Genomic DNA, 25,860 nt, shown 5'->3' on the forward strand with positions numbered 1-25,860 from the left:
TTCCTTTTGTTTTCTTTTTTTTTAATCTTTTTGTGTGTTTGTTTTATGCTTTCTTTGCCTTTTTTTAGTTTGCTTTCTGCTCTTGATTTGTATTTAGTTTTTTGTTTTTGTTAATTTAGTTTTTATTATTTGTTTTCATTTGGGGGTTCACTTACTGTTTGGTTGCTTTCTTCTTTTTTGTTTTCTCTTTGTGTGTGTGTGTGTGTGTGTGTGTGTGTGTGTGTGTGTGTGTTTCTTTGTATGTTTTCATCTGTTTGGTTTTGCTTTTACCATTTATCTTGGGGTTTTATTTGTCTGTTCATTTTCTTTTTTTCTTTTCTTCTGTACCATGGGGCTGGCAGGTTCTTGGTGCTCTGGCAGGGGTTTAGCCTGAGACTCTGAGGTGGGAGAGCTGAGCCCAGGATGTTGGACCACCAGAGTACTCCTGACCCCAGGGAATATTAATCTGCGAGAGATCTCCCAGAGGTCTCCATCTCAACACCAAGACCCAGCTCCACCCTACAGCCAGCAAGCCCCAGTGCTGGATGCCTCACACCAAACAACTAGCAAGAGAGGAACACAACCCCACTCTTAGCAGACAGGCTGCCTAAAGTCATACTAAGCTCACAGACACCCCAAAACACACCACCTGACATGGCCCTGCCCATCAGAGGGACAAGATCCATCTCCACACAACAGAACACAGGCACCAGTCCCCCCAACCAGGAAGTCTACACAAGCCACTGGACCAAACTCACCCACTGGGGGAAGACACCAGAAGTAAGAGGAACTAGATACTGCATCCTGCAGAAAGGGGACCCTAAACACAGTAAGTTAAAAAAAATGAGAAGACAGAGAAATATGCTGCAGATGAAAGAGCAAGGTAAAAACCCACAACACCAAACAAATGAAGAGGAAATAAGCAATCTACCTAAAAAAAAATTCAGAGTAATAACAAGTAAAGATGATCCAAAGAAGAAATCAATAGCAGAATAACTGAGGCAGAAAAAAGGATAAGTGAGCTGAAACATAGAATGGTGGATATAACTGCCACAGAGCAGAATAAAGAAAAAAGAATGAAAAGAATTGAGGACAGTCACAGAGACCTCTGGGACAACAATAAACACAACAACACTCAAATTATAGGGGTCCCAGAAGAAGAAGAGAAAGAGAAAGGGTCTGAGAAAATATTTGAAGAGATTATAGTTGAAAACTTCCCTAACATGGGAAAGGAAATAGTCAATCAACTCCAGGAAGTGCAGCAAGTCCCATACAGGATAAACCCAAGGAGAAACACGTTGGGAAACATATTAATCAAACTATATAAAGTTAAATACAAAGAAAAAATATTGAAAGCATCATGGGAAAAGCAACAAATATCATACCAGGGAATACCCATAAGGTTATCAGTTGATTTTTCAGCAGAAACTCTGCAGTCCAGAAGGGAGTGGCGGGATATATTTAAAGTGATGCAAGGGAAAAACCTACAACCAAGATTACTCTACCCAACAAGGATCTCATTCAGATTTGACAGAGAAATCAAACGTTTTACAGACAAGCAAAAGCTAAGAGAATTCAGCATCACCAAACAAGCTTTACAACAAAGGCTAAAGGAACTTCTCTAGGCAGGAAACACAAGAAAAGAAAAAGGCCCACAAAAACAAACCCAAAACAATTAAGAAAATGGTAATAGGAACATACATATTGATAATTACATTAAATGTAAGTGGATTAAATGCTCCAACCAAAAGACATAGACTGGCCAAATGGATACAAAAACAAGACCCATATACATGCTGTCTACAAGAGACCCACTTCAGACCTAGGGACACATACAAACTGAAAGTGAGGGGATGGAAAAAGATATTCCATGCAAATGGAAATCAAAAGAAAGCTGGAGTAGCAATATTCATATCAGATAAAATAGACTTTAAAATAAAGACTGTTACAAGAGATAAGGAAGGACACTACATAATGATCAAGTGATCAATCCAGGAAGAAGATATAACAATTATAAATATTTCTGCACCCAACATAGGAGCACCTCAATACATAAGACAAATGGTAACAGCGATAAAAGGGGAAAACGACAAAAGCACAATAATAGTGGGGGAATTTAACACCCCACTTACACCAAAGGACAGATCATCCAGACAGAAAATTAATAAGGAAACACAAGTTTTAAATGACACAATAGACCAGACAGATTTAATTGATATTTATAGGACATTCAATCCAAAAGCAGTAGAATACACTGTCTTCTCAAGTGCACAAGGAGCAAACTCCAGGATACATCACATCTTGGGTCACAAATCAAGCCTCAGTAAATTTAAGAAAATTGAAATCATATCAAGCACCTTTTCCAAACACAACACTATGAGATTAGAAATCAATTACAGGAAAAAATCTTTAAAAAACACAAACACATGGAGGTTAAACAATACACTGGTAAATAACCAAGAGATCATTGAAGACATCAAAAGGAAATTAAAAAATACCTAGAGAAAAATGACAAAGAAAACACGACGACCCAAAACCTATGGGATGCAGCAAAGGCAGTTCTAAGAGGGAAGGTTATAGCAATACAATCCTACCTCAAGGAATTAGAAAAATCTGCAATGAAAAGTTTAACCCTACACCTAAAGGAACTAGAGAAAGAAGAACAATAAACCCAAAGTTAGTACAAGGAAGGAAATCATAAAGAGCAGAGTGGAAATAAATGAAATAGGGACTTCTCTGGTGGTCCAGTGGCTAAGACTCCACACTCCCAATGCAGGGGACCTGGGTTTGATCCCTGGTCAGGGAACTAGATCCTGCATGCCACAAATAAGAGTTTGCCTGTGGCAACTAAAGTTCCCACAGGCTGCAAAGAAGACCTGGCAAAACCAAACAAATAAATAAAAGACTCAAGAAATAAATGAAATAGAAACAAAGAAAACAATAGCAAAGATCAATAAAACTAAAAGTGGGTTCTTTGAGAAGATAAACAAAATTGATAAACCTTTAGCCAGACTCATAAAGAAAAAAAGGAGAAAACTCAAATCAGTAAAATTAGAAATGTAAAAGGAGAAGTTACAATGGACACCACAGAAATGCAAAGGATCATAAGAGACTACTACAAGCAACCCTATGCCAATAAAATGGACAACCTGGAAGAAATGGACAAATTCTTAGAAAGGTGTAACCCTCCAAGACTGAATCAGGAAGAAATAGAAAATATGAACAGACCAATCACAAGTAATGAAATTGAAACTGTGGTTAAAAATCTTCCAACAAACAGAAGTCTGGGACCAGGTTGCTTCACAGGTGAATTCTATCAAACATTTAGAGAAGACCTAAAACCCATCCTTCTCAAACTCTTCCAAAATATTGCAGAGGAAGGAAAACTCTCAAGCTCACTCTATGAGGCCACCATCACCCCGATACCAAAACTAGACAAAGATACTACAAAAAAAGAAAATTACAGACCAATATCACTGATGAATATAGATGCAAAAATCCTCAACAAAATACTAGCAAACAGAATCCAACAGCACATTAAAATGATCATACATCATGATCAAGTGGGATTTATCCCAGGTATGCAAGGGTTCTTCAATATACGCAAATCAATGTGATACACCATATTAACAAACTGAAGAATAAAAACCATATGATCATCTCAATCAATGCAGAAAAAGCTTTTGACAAAATTCAACACCATTTATGATAAACACTCTCCAGAAAGTGGGCATAAAGGGAACCTACCTCAACATAATAAGGGCCATATATGACAAACCCACAGCAAATATCATTCTCAATGGTGAAAAACTGAAAGCATTTCCTCTAAGATCAGGAATAAGACAAGGATGTCCACTCTCACCACTATTATTCAACATAGTTTTGGAAGTCCTAGCCACGGCAATCAGAGAAGAAAAATAAATAAATAAAAGGAATCCAAATTGGAAAAAAAGAAGTAAAACTGTCACTGTTTGAAGATGACATGATCCTATACATAGAAAATCCTAAAGATGCCACTAGAAAACTATTAGAACTAATCAATGAATCTGGTAAAGTTGTATGGTACAAAATTAAGGCAGAGAAATCTCTTGCATTCCTATACACTAACAATAAAAGATGAAAAAAAGAAATGAAGGAAACAATCCCATTCACCACTGCAACCAAAAGAATAAAATACCTAGGAGTAAACCTCCCTAAAGAGGTAAAAGACCTCTACTCAAAAAACTATAAGACACTGATGAAAGAAATCAAAGATGACACAAACAGATGGAGAGATATACCATGTTCTTGGATTAGAAGAATCAATACTGTGAAGATGACTATACTACCCAAAGCAATCTACAGATTCAATGCAATCTCTATCAAATTACCAGTGGTATTTTTTACAGAACTAGAACAAAAAATCTTAAAATTTGTATGGCAACACAAAAGACCCTGAATAGCCAAAGCAATCTGGAGGGGAAAAAACGGAGTTGGAGGAATCAGGGTCCCTGACTTCAGACTATACTACAAAGCTACAATAATCAAGACAGTATGGTACTGGCACAAAAACAGAAATATAGATCAATGAACAGGATAGAAAGCCCAGAGATAAACCCACGCACCTATGGACACTTAATCTATGACAAAGGAGGCAAGAATATACAATGGAGAAAAGACAGTCTCTTCAATCAGGGGTGCTCTTCAATAATACTAGACAGCTACATTTAAAAGAATGAAATTAGAACACTCCCTAACACCATACACAAAAATAAACTCAAAATGGATTAAAGAGCTAAATTTAAGGGCAGACACTCTAAAACTCTTTGAGGAAAACACAGGCAGAACACTCTTTGACATAAAACGCAGCAAGATCTTTTTTGAACCACCTCCTAGAATAATGAGAATAAAACCAAAAATTAAAAAATGGGACCTAGTTAACTCAAAAGCTTTTGCACAGCAAAGGAAACCATAATTGAGATGAAAAGACAACACTCAGAATAGGAAAAATATTTGCAAATAAAGCAACTGACAAGGAATTAATCTCCAAAATATACAAACAGCTCATGCAGCTCAATATCAAAAAACAAACAACCCAATCAAGAAATGGACAGAAGACTTAAATACAAATTTCTCCAAAGAAGACATACAGATGGCCAACAAACACATGAAAAGATGCTCAGTATCACTAATCATTAGAGAAATGCAAATCAAAACTACAATGAGGTATCACCTGACACCAGTCAGAATGGCCATCAACAAAAAATCTACAAACAATAAATGCTGGAGAGGGTGTGGTTAAAAGGGGACCCTCTTGCACTGTTGCTGGGTATGTAAATTGATACAGCCACTATGGAGAACAGTATGGAGGCTCCTTAAAAAACTAAAAATAGATTTACCATATGACCCAACAATCCCACTCCTGGGCATATACCCAGAGAAAACCATAATTCAAATATACACATGCACCGCAGTGTTCATTGCAGCACTATTTACAATAGCCAGGACATGGAACCAAACTAAATGTTCATCAACAGAGGAATGGATAAAGAAGATCTGGTACATACATACAATGGAATATTACTCAGCCATAAAAAGGAATGAAATTGGGTCATTTGTAGAGACGTGGATGGACCTAGAGACTGCCATACAGAGTGAAGTAAATCAGAAAGAGAAAAACAAATATCGTATATTAACACATATATGTGGAATCTAGAAAAATGGTATAGATGATCTTATTTGCAAAGCAGAAGTAGAGACACAGACGTAGAGAACAAATGTATGGATACCAAGAGAGAAAGTGGGGGTGGGAGGAATTGGGAGATTGGGATTGATATATACACACTATTGATACTATGTATAAAATAGATAATTAACGAGAACCTACTATATAGCACAGGGAATTCTACTCAGTGCTCTGTTGTGACCTAAATGGGCAGGAAATCCAAAAAACAGGGGGTATATATATATGTATAGGTGATGCTCTTTGCTGTACAGTAGAAACTAACACAATATTGTAAAGCAACTATACTCCAATAAAAATTAATTTAAAAAAATTAAAAAGTGGCCATACTAACTAAAGCAATCTACAGATTTAATGTAATCCTTATCAAAATACCCATGACATTTTTCACAGAGCTGGAACAAATAGTTTTAAAATTAATATGGGGGAAGGGATAGATTGGGAGTTTGGAATTGACACGTGCACAGTGCTATATTTAAAATAGATAACCAACAAGGACCTACTGTATAGCACAGGGAACTCTGCTCAATATCCTGTAATAACCCGAATCACTTTGCTGTACACCTGAAATTAACACAATGTTGTTAATCAACTATGCTTCAATATAAAATAAAACTTTTTTAAAAAATAAGAAAAATTAATATGAAGCCACAGAAGTCCCTGAATAACCAAAGAAATCCTGAGAAAAAAGAACAAAGCTGGATGTATCAGGCTCCCTGACTTCAGACTATACTACAAAACAGTAACAGTATGGTACTGGCCCCCCAAACAGACACATAGATCAAAGGAACAGAACAGAGAGCCCAGAAGTATACCCATGCACTTGTAGTGAACAAATCTAAGACAAATGAGGCAAGAATATACAATGTGGAAGACACACAATAAGTGGTGTTGGAAAAACTGGACAGCTACATGTAAAATAATTTAATTAGAACATTTCCTCACACCATAGACAAAAATAAACTCATAATGGATTAAAGACCTAAATGTAAGGACAGAAACCATGAAAACTCCTAGAAGAAAAAAGTTGATAGAACGTTCTTTGACATAAATAATAACAATATTTTTTTTTGGATATGTCTTGTCAGGCAAAGGAAATAAAAGCAAATAAAGAAATGGACCTAATTAAACTTAAAAGTTTTGCACAGCAAAGGAAACTATCCACAATACAAAGAGACAACCTATTGAATGGGAGAAAATATTTGCAAATGATATGACCAATAAGGGATTAATATCCAAAATATATAAACACCTCGTAGAACTCACTGTAAAAAAAAACCAAAAAATACTTGATTTAAAAAAATGAGAAGACCTTAATACACATTTTTCCAAAGTAGACATACAGATGGCCAACAAGCACATGAAAAGATGTTCAACATCATTAATCAGCAAGGAAATGCAAATCAAAACCACAATAAGATATCACCTCACACCTGTCAGAATGTCTAGCCTCCAAAAGACCACAAATAACAAGTGTTGGTGAGAATGTAGAGAAAAGGGAATCCTTGTACACTGTTGGTAAGAATGTAAATTGGTGCAGCCACTATGTAACACAGTATAGAGGTTCTTCAAAAAACTAAAAGCAGAATTACCATATGATCCAGCAATTCCACTCCTGGGTATATATCCAAAGAAAATGAAAACACTAATTCAAAAAGATACATGCACCCCAATGTTCATAACAGCATTATTTACAATTGCCAAGATATGGAAGCAACCTAAGTGTCCACCAACAGATGAATGGATAAAGATGTGGCATATATATATATACAATGGAATACTACACAGACACAAAAAAGAATGAAATTTTGCCTTTTGCAACAACGTGGATGAATCTAGAGGTATTATATTTAGTGAATTATGTCAATAAAAAAGAAAGACAAATACTGTTTGTTATCCCTTATATGTGGAATATAAAAAATAAAGTAAATGAATGAATATAACAAAACAGAAACAGACTCACAGATATAGAGAACAAACTAGTGGTTACCAGTGGGGGGTCCAAAGAAGGTAAGGGCAATATAGGGGTAGGGGATTAAAAGGTACAAATAATTATGTACAAAATAAATGAGCTACAAGTATATATTGTACAGCACAGAGAATATAGCAAATATTTTATAATAACTTTAAATGGAATATAATCTATAAAAATACTGAATCACTATCCTGTATGCTTGAAACTAAAAAATATTGTAAATTAACTACACTTCAATAAAAAAAGAAATTTAAATATCTTAAAATTAGGAAGATAACACAGTTTATAGTTTAATTCACAAAGTAAGATACCAGAGTTCAAGATATTAAACTAGTCATTGAGAAGTTTAGGAAACATGTATGGAAATATGTTATTAGAACAGTCGTAAAGGCCACTGGAATTAAAGAAATTACTTGGAATGTTAATAGGATCATCCACATGGCAGCTGAAGTCACATTGGGGATGGCAGGGGACTGTGAAATAAGTAATCAATGAATTTAACAGAATGATAGAGTAGTCAATGGGTTAGAAGAAGGCCAAGCTTCAAAGGTGCAGACATTTTTCAGGAGAGTTGAAGAAAATGCATCTCAAAGTAACAGAAAGGAGTCAAGAATGACAGTGGAGTGTCTGACACAAATGGATAGTTAATGAAATGTCTATAGAATGAATTTACAGGTCCTGCTTTACAGTTCCTTGAATATAAAATATAAAAACTCCAATGGGAAATGTGCCAGGAAAAGAAATGCTGTGGTAGAACCAGTTCATGCCAGCTTGCAAGGCCTAATTACAAATTTTTTTTAGAATTTTGAGAGCTGATTGTTGAACATAATGATTATCAAAAATTAGACTGTATGACCTTATAATTAAGGCAGTAACATTAAAACCAAAGGTAATAAATACTCAAACTCCTCATTTTCTAATAAATATACTATATTTTATTATCCATACTCTTGAGGTATTTCCACCCATTGTGTCTATATAGTGGAAATATTACATAATGAGGTGCTACTGCACATTCTTTCCCAAATACATGTTCAGTAACATCACACTGGTAGCTTGAAATTGGCTGTGATGGAGTTCTTACACCATAGAAACTGGTATATGTTAATAGATCAAGGTTTGATTTACTGTTTTGCCAATTTTCTAGACAAACTATTGCCCACTTGTTGCCTGTTTCTGTAAATAAAGTCTTACTGGACTAATGCCAATACTCAGTGGTAATATCTATGGCTCCACTATAACACGAGTTGAGTAATTACCACAGAAACTATGTTACTCTAAATCTGAAGCATTTAATACCTGGATCTTTACGAAAAAGTTCGTCCAATCCTGGTTTAGACTTAAGGAAATAGTGGAGAAAATAATGCAGATGAAACTTAAAAGTGTGTTATGTCTGTTGATACTTTATTGTGAGCAGCATAAAGTAAAATCTGAGAAAATATTCTCACAGTTTTTTAAACCTCTATCTGATTCAGCAAAGAAGTCACTCACATCATTGAGAAATAAGCACGATTCTGACATACGCTTTCATTGTTTCAATTTTATCCTACTTATCCATCCAGATGAAAGTATCAACCAACATTCATGTCGGACTTACAGCCATTTGCAACCATTGGTTTGTTATCGATACAAGAGTTCAGCAAAAAATCATGAAAATGTTAAATGCAAATGCATTGGCTATATAGAATTTATAATAAAGAGTACCATGTATTATTTGTAAACAGTATGCTACACATTCTTTATATTAGTAAAAAATATTAATAACTCATGTATATATACACACGTCTTTTTTCAGATAGCACATTGTTGAATATTTACCAGCACACCACAGAGCAATATAAAGATATTAAAGATGCAGAAAGGTAACCTATAATAGAACAGGGTTCCTAGAGGGCACCATGATTTTATTACTATGGAAGGTCAGCAGTACAGCAATGAAGCTTGGTAAGAATCACTGAACAGTATGGGAATTAAAGAATAGAAATATAGGTGATCAAAAAACAGAACTTTGGTTTTTGGAGGAGGTTGATCACTGCATTGGGAGGTATAGATGGCTTTGACTGCTCCTGACTCTCTAAGGGCAGTTTGGGCATAGATTGTTTTGGTGTCAGAAAAAGCTAAGATCCTTGGGGTGTGGGTATTGAGAGCCTTATCATGTCTGTAGTCGGCCTGCAATAGCAGGCAACCTGAGCTCAGGAGTTCCAGGCTGAACTTTAATGAATGATTAAAATAATCTTCACATAGTTGACAGTCCAAGAGACCCTCAGTGTGTGCTAGAACAAAGAGAAGCCTGTGTACCTGGTGTATAGAAAATATTCCAGCCCATTATTCAGCATTGTGTAGGAATCCTAGCTTCCTTTACCATCTCTCCCAGACTGTTTCACATGGTTTCAAATCTCTGTATCCCAAGTCTTTATCTACAAAGGATTGCTGTTACTCTACTCCTATCTCCTAAGGCAGTCGTGTGTTTAAATGAGAAAATACAGCAACTGTAAGACACTCAGATGAAAGGCACAAGGTTAGTTCAAAGCACTCCAGCCAAAGTACTCAGCACCTTTGCCTGAAAATAAAATACAAAAAGCTTTTGAACTAAAGCCGAACTTCCTGCAGCTAACAGTGGGAAGTTAGTCTACCATTTCTTGGCCAAATATTAAGATTTAAGCAAATAAAAATCTACCTGATACATGAGAAAATTATTATGTACATAAAAAAGTAATATAGATTTTTCAGAAATTTAGTACTGTATGATAGACTAATTGTAATTTTAAAGAAAGGCAAGGGACAGGGCAACACATGCAGTCAGCTTCACCCAGAGATTATGGAGTTTACTACATATCATTGACCTCTACAACATCATAAAACCCTTATTGCTCCTGGTGCTCTGATTGTGATTATTATGATTTTTCTGTGAACTTTAGGGTGTGAGCCTATGCAACAGGGCCTAATGTTCTAATCACATGCGTGACCACTCCCATTTCACCACTCACTCCACAAATGTCCCAACTGCCAGTTATTATTTCCAGTGGCTGTGGAAGAAAGTTTCCTAATCATGTTGCCTAATTGTAGACAAAAGAAAGACCTTTCTCAAAGGAGGGAAAAAACTAGCAAAGTCATGGAAAGGACATCAACAAGTATTTATTAAAATGGCAACTCAGGTGATAATCACAGAGGCCTCTAGAGGGGGCTTCAAGAAAACAAGACACAAGAGACAAAATTATCAACCTCACAGATAGCTGTTCAAATGTTGATAGGAGATAATGTGCTACAAGGGAGCAAGTAAAAATTTGGAAAACTTATCAAAATTCTATAATATAAGGGCCTTGAAATGACCACCTTCACCTAGCTACGTCCCTCGGAAAGCATTTGAAAAACTAACTGAGGTCCTAAACCACCAGATGGAACTTTTTTTCCCCCCAGAACCGAAGTATTCCCTTTTAAACTTCAGATGCAGCTCTGTCAGTGTGCAGGTGTGTATATTAGGGAAGAATTGAGCTAAATGATAAAAGCTCTGAACCATGAGACAAAGCCCTGATATTCTTTTATCAAGCTGTTTCTCTCTAGAGGTGGAGTTAATGTTTGTTTTCTTTTGTGCCAAAGATTGGGTTCTTTGATTAGACTGACAACATCAGAATAAATCACCGCACTAGGAAGATGAGGTAGGCAGAGGAAAGCATGTGTTTCAGTGTCTCAAAGATAACCGATCTGCCAATAAGCGAAATGTTCTTTTGTTGCTTTTTTACCCTTCAAGTTCTAAAACAAAGTCTAGACGTCAGTGGTCATATAATTTATTTTTAAATAAGCATCAGAGCCCACTTCTCTTCTGTTTAGCTGAAAGTCACTTTTCCATGGGGGGAAGTTGTGGACAGAGTCAGCACACAGATCCCCAGTCTGCCTCCCATGTCATCAGACATCTTTTGTCCCCAGGGCAGCAGAAGCAGCTCTCTTCTCTCTATGTCCCTCAATCAGGAGGACAAATGAAACAAGCAAACAAGTAGAAACCCTGCCTAATTAAAGCCCATGGCTGCGCCCAAAATACAGTTTGGAACAAAACTTTTATTTCATTTTCAATACCCCTGAACTTGAACTTATCTTCTCAGAGACTTACCTACCCCCCTTCAATATGACATGTGAAGGGTATTACAAATCGTCCCAAGAAGTGTTTGCAGAAGTAGGCTTTCAAGCTGCCTCCAAAGCCTTTATCATCACACCGCCCTTGAGAGCACCTGGACGGGCAACAGCCCTCTGTGGTCGCACACTGCAGCAGCATGCTCACCAGGCACAGGACCTGGGCACCCCCTCAGCAGCCTGTCATCCCTGATAAGGCCCTGTCTGTGGCCTCTGCAGGGAGGGAAGTCTGTCTCTCACTATGGACCTCAGTACGAGTGTTATATTCAGCAGCCAGTCTATACAACTGCCCCATGGTGGCCATCTGTCAGCCCTCAGTAGAATAGAAAGGATGACTTTGAAGATGAAGCACTTCAATGGGAATTTTCTCCCCAAATATCAAAGGCATTATATCTTTATAATGGTCTTTGCAGAGAGAGAGTCCACATGGGCAGAACAATGTCCACATATCAGTGTCTGAACTCGATTTCTTGTCCTGCAGATACAGGTTTTTATTTTGGAAAAAATTTTAAATATACACACAGGCCCCTGGTCTCCTAGAGTAATCTGCCTACGGAAAACTGCTTTAAGAAAATAACGATACTATATACCGGTCCCAAAACAACCTATACCACCACAGATCGCCTCCTTTTGGAGGAGAATATCTGAGATGATAACAGCTAACAACACACTCTCAAATACCTGAGAGCATTTTTCTGTAGGGCTTGGGTAGCCTGTACTTATTAATTTTCTTGCAAGAATATATGTCCCCATGTATGTATATAGCTGATTCACTTTGTTATAAAGCAGAAACTAACACACCATTGTAAAGCAATTATACCCAATAAAGATGTAAAAAAAAGAATATATATCCCCAAAGAGACGGCACTGGGCCCGCCGAGCATGTGGGCCGAATACTCAGAAGAGGTAGCATATGGCACTCCGTTAGGCTCTCATTTCAAAAAGGCAGTATCGGAATTACCTTCTTTGGAGGGACGTCTCCAGTTGTTACATCAGAAATGGAGAGTGGATAACTTCCACGTTCCCCTCCGAAGTACCAGCTACATCTCATATATGACTCAAATAAGCAACTGATGGTCTGTCACCTGCACAGCAGCCAGTGTTTCCTGGGAAATGAGGCAGCCACAGCAGTTGCTAGGGGGCAAGTGACTCCATCATTCTGGCATAACAGGAAATCTGAAGTACTAACTTGAGGGAAATGCCTTCACCTGACAGTAATAGGACACCTTTGTAGGAAGAGCATTCAATCCCCAAAGGGGATCTGGTTTGAGCTGCAGTAAAGAGAAGACCCCGGAAGCACCTTTGAAGGAAAAAAAGTACACTTTTCTAGGCTTCATTCCCATGTCACCACATCTGCCATTCTTGGCCAATTATCAGCTGCTGACTCTGTCGGCACCAGGAATTCCAGCACCAAAGATTGTGCTTTTTCCTATGATTCACCTTCCATTAACAATCATCCCTAAAACAAAACAAATCCTCCCATCTCAGTTGACTGTGGAATGGGTTTAAGGCATCCTTAACAGCATAACATAGCCGACTAGAACACTTGTCAGTGTAGTGGTGACCCTAACACCAGAAAAAGAAAAAAAAGTTCCATGGTGTCATAGCTAACTAATGTGTCTTCTTGGCTGGGCTATGGTGCCCAGGTGTTTGGTCAAACATTAGATGTTTCTGTGAAGGTAATTGTGGACATAATTAACAATTACAATAAGTTGACTTTAAGTAAAACAAATTATTGTCCATAACGGGGGTCTCATCCAATCAGTTGAAGGCATTAAGAGGAAAGACCGAGTCTTCCTAAAGAAGAAGCAATTCTGCCTCAACACTGCAACATAAAAACACTGCCTGATGTCCCAGCCTGCTGGCCCACCTGGAGATTTTAGACTCAAGACTGCAATATCAACTCTTCCTGAATTTCCAGCCTGCTGACCAGCCCTACAAATTTCACACTTGCTAGCTCCTACCATCTCTGTCATAATAATTAATAGTTAATAATAATAATAGTTAATATTAGTAATTAGATAATAATAATTGTCAAGAGAGTGATCTAGATATATATTTACAGATATAGATATGTATAGATATCTATATAGAGATATTAAGAGATCTCTATATATGTGTATTTAGATAGATATATAGATTTAGGTAGGTGACAGTTGAGGGAGGGAGGGAGGGAGAGGGAGAGAGGAGAGAGAGAGAAGGGAGGGAGGACAGAGCTATCCTACTGATTCTTTTTCTCCAGAGAACTCTAATAGAGATGGGATCATACAAATTCCTGTTTTATTACACAGACCTGTCTTAATAGCAATGACTTTTATCAGAACATTATAAAGTGCCTGGTACAGTATTTTTGTTTGACATAGCCTTGCTAAGTGAAGTTAAAACAACCCTTTCCTTTATAAATAAGGAAACAGATTTGGAGAGTTTAAATAATTTGCTCAAGGACATTCAAATTAAATGGATCTAAGTTTTTTAAAGCTTATGCTCTCTAAAACATCTCTGAAACATCTCTGAAACATCTGCATTCTCAACGAACATCTTTCTTACTAAATAGGTGGTGGAAATATTAACCTTATAGAGATGTAAGAAAAATAATCCGTCATTGTAAAACATTTTAACATGCAGTGCACAATGGAAAGAATCCATACAAATAGATGAATCATCCCATCTCATTGCAACCCAAATTTATTCCAGGCATCTGTACTATACTGAGACGACATTTTCTTTTGCTTCTAATAGAACTCATTTTTAACATTAAAATCATAGATCATCAGTGTTAAACATTCTATTTCATTCTGTACAGTTACAACAAAATCAGAGTCACTGTGCTTAAAAGACACCTAGAATTTATATATAATATATGACAGACTAACGTTATATCAACAATATCAACCATTTATTGACAACGTTTAAGACAAACCATTTAAGACAAAGTTTGCAATGTAGAGGTTACTTTTGTCAGCTTAAAAACACAGAATGCTCTGAAACAGGGCTTCCTACTTTCACCTTCTCTATTTCTAAGCAACTTATATTAGAAAATAACCATTTTTACCATAGAAGTTGAGGGCACAATTTTAAGAGATATGCTAATGCTTATTGGCTATGTGAATTTGCATAAAATGAGCATTAAAATAGTCCCTATCTCAGAGATTGTAGTGGGAGTTACATGAGATGATATACATAAATCACTGAACTCATGTCTGACATAGGAAAGAGCCAATAAATATTAACTCTTACTATAATACTGGATACCTATTTAACACATACTGTATACTAGGCAATGATGTAAGCACTTTATACATATTTATTAAATATGTGTAATCCTTTTCATAATAACACTCTGAGGTTTATAACACTCTTATTCCCAATTTTACTGATGATAATACTAATGCACATGGAGGTTAAGTGACTTCCTGAGGTCCAACAGCTATTAAGTGGCAAATGCAACATGAATTCCATCAGTCTGGCACCAGAGTCTACCCTCTTCTCACTTCAAGGTGTTAGTAATGCCTGACTTGTTCTCTATTTCTAAACACCCAACACAAAACTATGATCCTTGTGCAAACTCAATCTATTGTCACTAACAGTGTATGTTATTTCAGCTTCAGGCTGGGCAAACTACTTCTACAAAGCAAACCACAGGGATGAAGCTCTCCATATCACCACACCCCAGCCCTGTCTCCTGACTGTCATGAGCAGAGAAGGCAAATGATTTCAACACAAAAGTGTCACACTGTTATAGGTAGTTAGGATGACCCAAATTCTAAGATTTTCCTCTTTATTTAGAAGTCATGGAAATACGAGTCACTGGTTATGTTCAAGGGGAGATCTTTTTATGGGAAAAATTAGCCTTAGATTCTGTACCCTTTGAACCAAGCAGGTGTTTGGACCACGTCTATCCTGCTTCAAAAGAATGTGCTCTGCTCTCAATTATGACCTATATGGACTGCAATCTTCAGTTTTCTTATCTGTAAAATGGATATAATAAAATATACCTTGACCATTTTATAAGGTTACCTTAAGGGTCAAATGAAAATATATGTATATTTTGCAAACTCTTAAATGTTCTGCAATTGTGAGGTGGTAAAATCAGGGTCGGTGCTAATGGGATTCAATATTAAACTGAAATTAGAGACTTTCCAGATGATAATACCCTAAACTACCTCTCCCCCCTCCCCATACATATTTTTACAGATGCAAATAGGAAGGCTCAAAGAGGATAAAATACAAAGCTAGTTAGTGGTAGAGCTGGCACTGGAATGAAGAATTAAAAGCCCATGAATTCCACTAATTGAAATGTTTAAGATGGCTAATTTCCTTCTGAGATGTTGAAAGAAAACAACCTAAAATTAAGGTGCCTTGTCACCACTTACCCTCCGTTTAATAAAAAGCTAACTATACCTCTTTAATGTGACTGCCATCTATATCAAGGAGGTCCTTTTAATAAAAATTATCAGGAAAATGTTAATTAGGAAAACTAAGTGGAGCCATGGATAATTTGGGAAAACAGGGCAATGCAGGGCTGTGAGAGCACTCACTTGTTGATCATATACCCTTTAACACTATGAAAGGGACAGGCACTCATTCTAGGTCTCATGAAATATTTCAGAGATCACTGCTATCATTAAACATTTCAACAAGTGGCACTAGATGATAAAGAAATTACAAACATTATGATGCTCAGTTATAGCAGTAGATAAAAAAAGTACTATCTAAGCATTGGTATTTAATCTCCACTCACAGTTATCCAGAAAACACTAAGGGAGCCAGTGTAGTTGAGATCAAAATCTTTTTTTTTTCCCCCAAATCCCTCCAAACTCTATTCTGCAAACTTACCTGAAAATTTACCTGAAAAGCATTAGTAATTTTAAGGGTAAAATGCAAAAGTTGACCTGACTTGCTTCTATCTCCCACGTGATCATAGAGTGTGTCCGCAAGAAGGCAAGATGTCAGAAAGTTGCAGGACCAGTTCCTGGGTACCAAGCGGTGATGATTAAAACTGCCATCACTTTCCTCATGCCATCCACGATGTGTATTTCTATCCTTGTTAATTCTGAAGCTTAGATTGTGAGCTGTTCTTAGAAATTCTTACTAGGTATCATTACAATAATCATAATTACATACACGAAGCACCTGCATCAGGGAATGAAGCTCTGATGGGAACAGTGAAGTCACTGGAGGCACTCTGTCAAACCTCCTGAACTATTCAAATGACATAACCAATGTAAGCATAGTCCTACATGCCGCACCTTGACATTTCTACTAGTCTATAATCAATCGGGGTTAATCCAGTCTCTTTTATATGCTCAACCTCTGTGTCAAGCTCCATGTGGGATTAAAAAACATAATAAAGGACCTCTGCCTCAGAGAGTTCATAACCCTATTGGAGGAGCATGGCTTACATCATGAAACAACAAAGAACAATGCAAGACACAAGGTAGTTAAATGTGAAGGTGTCCATCAACAACCACAGTGTGGGTGCTCCAGTGAGAGGGAAATCTGCAAAGGCTAGGTAAGTTAAAGGTGGAAAATTAAATAAGTCAGACACTTGGATCTACATAAAGAAAGGAAGACTATCATAAAAGGAACAAATAAAGGTAAAATAAAGTATGTTATTTTCTTACCCTTATTGGATCTAAAAGATAGTTTAAAGTAATAATAATAACGATGTATTGGGTGATGATACCATATGGATAAGTGAGATGAATGACATCAATGTTATGAGAGAGGACAGGGAGGAATTGGGAAAGGGTAGAGGAAAGTTGACTTCTATAAACAGATATTTAATTAAGTCCTTTTTTTCCATTCCATTTCTTACCCTCTACTCCCATCCCTGGACTTAATAGGCGTAGTGTTTCTGGTTCCCAAATGAAATTAATATCAAAGAGAACTATGTTTAATAGAGTAAAAGTTAGCCCTTACAAACAAGTTACATTTTACTGGAATAGGCTCAAAGGATCTTTTCAGCAAAAGATACCAGAGGTGATGAGGCTTCTCTTTTCAACCTCTAGTGTCCTCACGGAGGATGGCATGATGGTCATTTTTCCAGGGTCAGGTTATGTCAGGAGGTGGGAAGCCTCTTAAGCCTTCAAACAAACATATCATCCAGAAATTCCAGCATAATGATTTATATGGTTGCAAAATGTCTTTAGCAAGTCATATCACCTGGATCTCACAGTTGGATTCCAGGTACAATTTCTTAGTATGTCTCCAAAATGATCTCGCTATGTGGTCCTGTCTTGTTGCTTCTGTGTAATGATGGCCAGATAGCCATTTGCCTCCAGCCTTACAAACCCTGGGAGGAACTGAGCAGAGGGTCCTGGCCAGGGCTGCCTCACAGGCCAGCAGCTTCTCCTCATGCACATTTTAGATGGTGATTCCTCCACTCCTCCCCATGCACCACTCCTGCTGCCTTCCATCTTCTAGACCTGTATTCGAACCTCTCATCTGCTGCGGACTAAACTCCCCCCTCCCTCCTCTTCAATATCTATAACTCACTTTTTTGCTGTTCATTTCACTTAAATTGTTCTTGGGAGAGAGCTGTAATGTGGCTGTCTAAATCTATTAGAATTGAAGTTCCATGTGGGTAGGAATCTTGTCTGTTTTGTTTACTGATCTATCCCCAGAGTCTAGAACAGTGCCAGGCATATAAAATGTTCTCCACATATCTGTGTTAAGTAAACCAATTTCCAACATACTAGCAAGAGTACCCATTTTTCCCACCCTTATAAACCTTATGGTGATAAAAACACTTCTCCAAATACTTCTCTATCCCCTTCTTACCCACACACCCAGGACCACCCCCATCTCACTCCTGAGAGCAGGGAGAAAAATGTTAGCCTGTATTTTTTAATTCACCTGTAGCATCAATAATTGTGTTGATTCTTTGCATAATTTTGTCTATTCCTTACAAAATGTCTCATGGTCCTTACAATTAGCTTAGATGTAAAGTTGAGGACATATGATGAGATGGATATGAATCACTTGCCCAGAAGCCACAGCTAGAAAGTCTTGAAGCCTCAGTTCCAAACCAGACCTCTGCCTAGTACTAGTAGCAGTAAATATGTATACTTATAAAAATGCTTTATAGCAAACATGGAATCTGGAGGTAGGGGAATCTATAAGATTTAGAAAAAAGACAGGGTTTGCGTGCAGGTGTTAACAATCACAGCTGCTGGGCTGTGAAGTTGAGCTAGCTGCTTGAGTATCAACTGATGCAAATCACTGCCACTGCTCAGACAGCTATAGCAACATATCTGCAGTACTAAGCCAGGCTGAGGTAACAGGAGAAAGGAGAATGCGAATTAATCTGAACTGTTACCAATTCACAGGTACTAAAAATGAGAGAGGATAAAAGGAAATTTGAAAAACCTGTCAAATAATAAAATTCATTATTTGCTTGGAAAAAAGGGATCAATTTTCCCTTAACAGCTGTTCACTCTAAGAATATGTTTAATAAACATTTCCATCAGATTGTAAACAAATAGAGCTTCGTTTAAAATGCATAAACAAAAGCATCTCTCTGAGATGATTAATGATGTTTGCAAGAGGAAAAGGACCGAGAGTCTTTAGCCTATAGTATTTTTGCCATAGTTCTCTTGTCCTATTACCTAAATAATTCCAGTAGCCAAGAACAACCCTAAAGACCTCACACTATAAAATAGTATGCACACTTCATGTTGTGAGCTAAGACTGAATTTTAATTCAGATCCTTATTTCTTATTTGGCCTCAAAAGTGAGATCAAAATGAGGTAAGTGTTTTGCAGACTGTAAGCTAAGCTGTATTGTTACTATTTTAAAAAATAATTTCTTTGTCAAAGAGGGGACAAACTATCCATCTAGAATAAACATGGCATTTTCAAAACAGCTTTTTTTTTTGGATTGGAAACAGGACATTTCTGCACAATTAATGTATTTGGACTGAAACATTTGGAGGGATAAGTAGAAAAAAAAATTCTCTCATAAACCAGATTCAAAATCTTGTGCCAAGAACCAGGAATTATTATTAAATGCACTATGTGAGTATCTTATTTAATCATCCTTACACAACAGACTGGGGAGCTAACTATTACCTTCCCAGTTTTTACTAAGGAAACAACTTCAGAAAGGTAAAATTGTTCAGGATATCATAATAAGTGGTAAAGTCAACACTCAAACCCAACATTTGATCCCAAGTCATACATTCTTCACTAACCAAATTTTTGTTTAGTTAAAAGTGTAGATAACTACTATACACAGGAGTAAGAGGAAAGATAAGTAAATCAGCAATCCAGCCATTTATTAAAACTATTTCCTCACCAAACTTTGGAGGAAAAGATAAGTCGAATCATTAAGGAGTTCACTTTCTCTCTCTTCATTTGCATACAAGAAACCAAGCCAAAAACATAAGTGGAAAATTACTTATGTAAAATTATCTCAGAATTAGATGGAAAAATGTATTGCAATAGAGTTTTTATAATCAAGTTTCTTTTTAAAAATTCTGTATATATAACAGGCTGTTTATCAAAAATTAAATGAGCTGAAGTGTGGAAAGGAGGTTCAAAATATATTGAACTCCACAGTTTTGAAAAACATTCAGAAGAAAGTTTGAAGAATTTTTCTTAAGCAGTATGCATAATGTCTTAGAAATTCTTCACTATACTAGAAACATTAAATTATTATAGGTTTCTTGAAGCAAATGCTTTGTTAGTTCAGTACTGACATGGATATAATAGAACACCATGTTTCTCTTGAAGGTCTGTTGTATACTGTACAAAACTGGGAGAGTTCTGATACTGCCTACCTATATTCTCTTTGCCAATGCTAATTTATTATATTTTAAAAGAGAATGAAACAAACCATGAAGACTCATCCAATTTCCTATTGAATTTTTAGGAGCGCTACATATTAAATGGAATATAAATAAATAGCCCCAGAGAAATTAGGTTCTTCACTGGCCTAGCTATAATAACCATTTTTATCTTATCTTATTGATTAGGTTGTAACAAAAAGTACTAAAGGAAATAAGTAGTTTAATAATATCATACAGTAGGATATCTTTCAGTGCGATTTGTATCAGCAAAATCAAATCTTATGTATTTATTTGTTTGTTTGAAGCATAGTCAATTTATAAGTGTAAGGAAGCTTAGCTAAGTAGAAGCAGGGGTTCCAGGTTAGGTCCTGAGAATGACATTACTACCCACTGTGATGGTTCATGGAGCCCAGAAACATTTCTTATTGAGTCTGTTGGTCAGAACCTGTGTCAACAGTTTTTCTAGTAGTGAGGTCTCTGCTGCATTCTTCATTGATTGGACATAAGACCTCATATTCCATTGCCCCAGTAACTAATTCAATTAAACCAGATGTTAGTTTTTCAACACAAATCTCATGGGTACTTGAACAAATCCTCAGATCCAAGATTAGGCATTGAATGATTTAAGGTAATTAACATATATTCTGACTAGGTTGATTGGTTCAGGGAAGGGGAGTTGCCCCAATTCAAGCTAACTAGACACAGGCCCAGAATTTCTGCTTGACTGTTACAGGGGAAGTAGACCTAACATCCCATTTAAACGTGAACATGAAAGAATGTGATATCTGAAGCTGCTACGAACATCCCTGTGACCACAGGGGAAGGTCCATTCAATAGCAAAGTCAACACAAGTAAGACGGAGAGTTGAGTTGATACTGATAGAACCATGTTTTGGTGACAGGATTTGAGTCCTTGCCTTGCCTACGTCAGCCTTCCCCCTGAGTTTCCCAGATATTTACTCCAATAAAGAACCTTGAGTAAGCCAGTTGGGGTTAGGTTTTCTGTTAGTTGCCACCAATATCTTTCTTATACTTACAAAACCTTAAGAAGGAAAGAATATAAGTACAAGGAGGAGTCTAGGGAATTGTTAACTGAAATGTATGTACTTCTGATAAATTAGTAGGGTGGACCATCTATTGAAAGTAGGATAAAAGTAGGGGAAAATGTTCGAATTTGTAATATCCACTTAGATATAACTAGGCAGATTGTTGCAGGACTGGAGTTTTGCAGGGGAAAAGAGAGTTAGAAGAAAACACAAAAGAGTAACTAAATTGAAGGACCAGAAGATCTAGTTAGATAGCAAAGAAAAGCAAATTGGAAAATAATTGATCTATTAGCAGATAGGTGACTTGAGATTTGAAAGTATAATAATATGTTGAGAATAAGAGTAAGAAGAGTAGCGTAACAGTTGGTGTTCCAGTAGAAAACATACAGAACTCTCATACTGAGTAATTATGGAAGCATTTAGTAAAACAACTATTCACAAATGTGTATCCAAGGGCAGGATGTATGGAAACCATAGAAATAATTACCTGGGCCTAACAAAAGCAGGGTAGTTTGACAATGCCTTAACATGAAGAGGTAGGTGGAGAGAGTAGTTACCAGAAACAACGGAGGTTAACTATATTGAAAGGGCCTCCTGATAGCAACTCCACATGGTGCATGAGGAATAAATTCCCTGACTAGATGCTTCTTCCTCTCTCAGATCTGTGATTCTCTATTGACTGAAACAAACTGGAAGCTAGAGAGCAAGGGAACCCATTGATGGAGTCTAAGTGGGTCTGCCTCTTGGGGCACAGCCAAGGGTAGAGAAGACTGGATGCAACAGAATGAATGCATCCCTGCCAAAATTAATATGTTGAAACTGTACTCCCCCCCCAAAGATGATGGTATTAGGAGGTGAAGATCTGGGGAGATGCTTAAGCCAGGAGGATGGAGTCCTCGTGAATGGAATTAGTGCTCTTAGGAAAGAACCACAGGGCTCCCTAGCCTTTTCCACCATGTGAAGATGCAGTGAACCAGGAAGCAGACTCTCAGACACCAAATCTGCCGGTGCCATGATCTTGGGCTTCCCAGCCTCCTGACTGTGAGCAACGAATTTCTGTTGTTTATACGTCATCTAGTTTATGGTATTTTGTTATAGCAGCCTGAATGGAATGAGACACTGAATGATGGATCTGAAGGGGAAAACACAATTTCTGCAAACTGAGGTTTAAAATTTAGAGATGGGGCAGATTTTAAGGATTCAAAGTTTCTGTGTGTAATTTGGGATAAATGACTAAGGTGGGATAGACTAGGTGACCACTGCAGTCAAAGAGGCCTGGGAATTGTTAGGCTCGAGGACTGTGAACATTCAAGTCACCAAAGACACTGATGGTGCCCAAGTAGAGAATAAGCGTGGGCAGGTCTCAAAGCCCTCTCTGACTGTGGGTGAATAACAGGAGACCAGAAGTCAACAGCAATTAGTGGGGAAGAAGTGTGGCCCAAAGGAGCTGTTTTATATACTGGATGATGAGGACCAATGGGGTCTCCTCCTTCTCCCATCTGTCCATTGTAGAAGAATATGATAATGAACAGCTTTCCTGGAGAAGTCTAAATGCAGGTGTGTTCTAGGAAGGAAGCAGCTTCTAGGGATGGCAGATAGGAGAGGGAGCTCAGAGCTATGATATTCTGTTTTAACATTAAAGAGAAATACCTGAGATCTTTTGCATTGCAACCTGCAGTGCAACACAGCTGAAGGACATTACACCTCTCAAAGATACTGTTTAGAAAAAAATTAACTTACCAAGATAGATCGTAGGGAGAGAAAAGAAAGGGTACATGAAATTTCTAAGAAACTGTATTGGAACAGACACTAAAATCCAAATAATGGTTTACAATGATTGAAGAATTTTCTTTTAAAAAATATCCAGGTAAATGAACATGCAAAGCAGTCTATGGCAAACACTTCCCATTGCCGTGGCAAATGAAGAGGGAGAAGAGTTAATACTGATTTTCTAAGCAAATGCTCTGCATAAGCTCCTGCTTTCAAAAACATTGATAGTGGTGAGTAGCCAAAACCAGTACACGTATGGAAAGAATATCACAATGCAGTAGGTCATGAGGCCATGTAAGCAGTATGGACATCTCATTTCCATTACTTACCACGGTATGCCATAATTGTATGTTCTGTCTTCTTGACATTGCTTAAGGTCAAGGACAGTGTTTCCTTTATCCCCAGAACAAAACAGTATCATGTGGTTGGCATATAGTTGATCAGTAATTAAATGATTTGAATCAGATGAGGGAGAGATCATCATGAACAGGAGGAAGCCTCAGCATGGAATCCGAGGGCTTCTGTAATCTGGCTTCATCGTAACTTGCTCTATTGTCCCCCACTGGCCTTAAGATAAAGCCAAACTGCTATAATGCAGGTAATGCAAGGTTATGCTAAAAGAGCAGCAGATAGTTATTTGAGATTCTGATACTTATCTATCTCTCCAGCTTTCTCTCTTTGCCTGTTCCATTTTTGCTGAATTACTTGCAATTTTCCAGGCAGCCACCATATGTCATATCATTGTGCTCTCCCTGCATCTTTTGTCTGGGATTATTTTCTGCCTCCCTATTTGTTTGTGTAAACAAATTTCAAGGCTCAAGCATCTTTCCTACCTAGCCTTTCCTGTAGTCCTACCAAATCCATTCGTAACAGAATGGACCATTCCCTGGTTGGGTCCTATATTGGCTTCACCATTGTACTATTTCTCACTGTTTCACTTATTTACAAGTCTGTAAAGCACTAGTGGATCCCAGGTTCCTTTAAGGAATAGTCTTATTCATCTTGTATCTCCAGTGATTAGTGAAATAGATATCAATGCTTAATATATGCTGGTGAATGAATAAATAAATGAATAAAATTTCATGCCTCAAACATATATTCATGGAACACAATGACAATGAACTTTCCTTCCTGTGGAAAGCAGAATAATGCTCCCAGCTCCAAAGATATCCATGTCCCAGTCCCAGAGCTTGTTAATATGTTAGGCTTCAAGGCAAATAAGGTTACAGTTTGTTAAGGATGCTAACAAGCTGACCTTAAAATAATGAGTTTATCCTGAATTACCTGCGAGAGACCAATATAATCACATTAGGAGACAGAAAAGTAGAGTCAAAGAAAGATATGTGATGATAAAAAGCAGGGTCAGGGAGATGCTATGTTGCTGGCTTTGCATATAGGAGGAGGAGGCCATTAGCCAAGGACGTGGGCAGCCTCTAAAAGCTGAGCATAGCAAGGAAATGAATTCTTCCCTAGAATCTCCGAAAAGGAATACAGCCCTGTTGATATCTTGCTTTTAGCCAAGCAAGACCTGTATCAAACTTCTAACCTTCAGAACTATAAGATAATAAATGTGTGTTGTTTTAGCCTACTAAGTTTGTGATCATTTACAACGTCAGCACTAGGAAACTAGTACACTCCTTCAAGTTCTTTCTGTGTTTGAATTCTCCTAGGTCACTAACCTCTTACTACTTAAACAGTTACCGCCTACTAAGTATATTATGGAAAAACAATGTACTCAGCATTTTAAAGAATTGTTTCATTTAATACCCACAAACACCCTACTCAGAGGAAGCTTATTCCCATTTTTTTAGATGAGAAAACAGAGGCTTAGAGAAATTGACTTTCCCAAGATGACACAGTTAATAAAAGCCAGTTTAAGATCCTTAAGTTACAAAAGCCTTACTCACCTTTGTGTGATCTCCAAATCCTCTGATCTTCTGGTAATCACACATACTTCTGTCACACGAAGAAGGAGGAGTCCAGTGTTCCCTCAAAGTGTCTTGTAGGCTCCTCTGGAATGTATATTTTTCTGTTATCGTCCCACAACTAATTCCTCAAGAAGCAAAATTTCAATCATTGCTCTTAACTGTTAATGAGAAAGCTTTCCTTGACCTCTCTTTCCTCCTCAAAAGGGCAACAATACCTTAGGAAGGGACAAAATTTGAGCATGTATTTTTGGCTTCCTGTTCCATCCTTTTTATTTGCTTCCCCACTAGGAGGAATGCAACCTTCCTGATGGGCGAAACTGGTTGAATCTGATATCCACTGGGCCACGTGTTCTGGGGGGCGGGAAGTAGGGCGTGGGGGCAGGATTAGTGCCCTGGAAAAGTAATGCAAACCTCTTTCACTTGGGCCACTGTAATGGGGGTTATTGATCAGCTTTACACTTCTAGCTTCCAAAAAGTAAATCAGCTGTTTTCAGTATATGGGCACCAGACCAGCAGCATGAGCAT

The 25,860-nt window shown here is 37.4% G+C and overlaps 1 long non-coding RNA gene across 1 annotated transcript in view; it reads right to left on the bottom strand.

Moving 5' to 3' along the window:
- Positions 1-25,605, bottom strand: part of LOC133089719 (uncharacterized) — a 381,544-nt gene extending 355,939 nt beyond the window's left edge. Inside the window, exon 1 of the long non-coding RNA XR_009700734.1 lies at positions 25,315-25,605. This is a non-coding gene — a long non-coding RNA (uncharacterized LOC133089719). The remainder of the gene's footprint in view (positions 1-25,314) is intronic.
- Between the last annotated feature and the right edge of the window lie 255 nt (positions 25,606-25,860).

Source organism: Eubalaena glacialis, chromosome 4 (assembly GCF_028564815.1).
Source record: "Eubalaena glacialis isolate mEubGla1 chromosome 4, mEubGla1.1.hap2.+ XY, whole genome shotgun sequence".
In the NCBI taxonomy this organism is placed as follows: Eukaryota; Metazoa; Chordata; class Mammalia; order Artiodactyla; family Balaenidae; genus Eubalaena; species Eubalaena glacialis.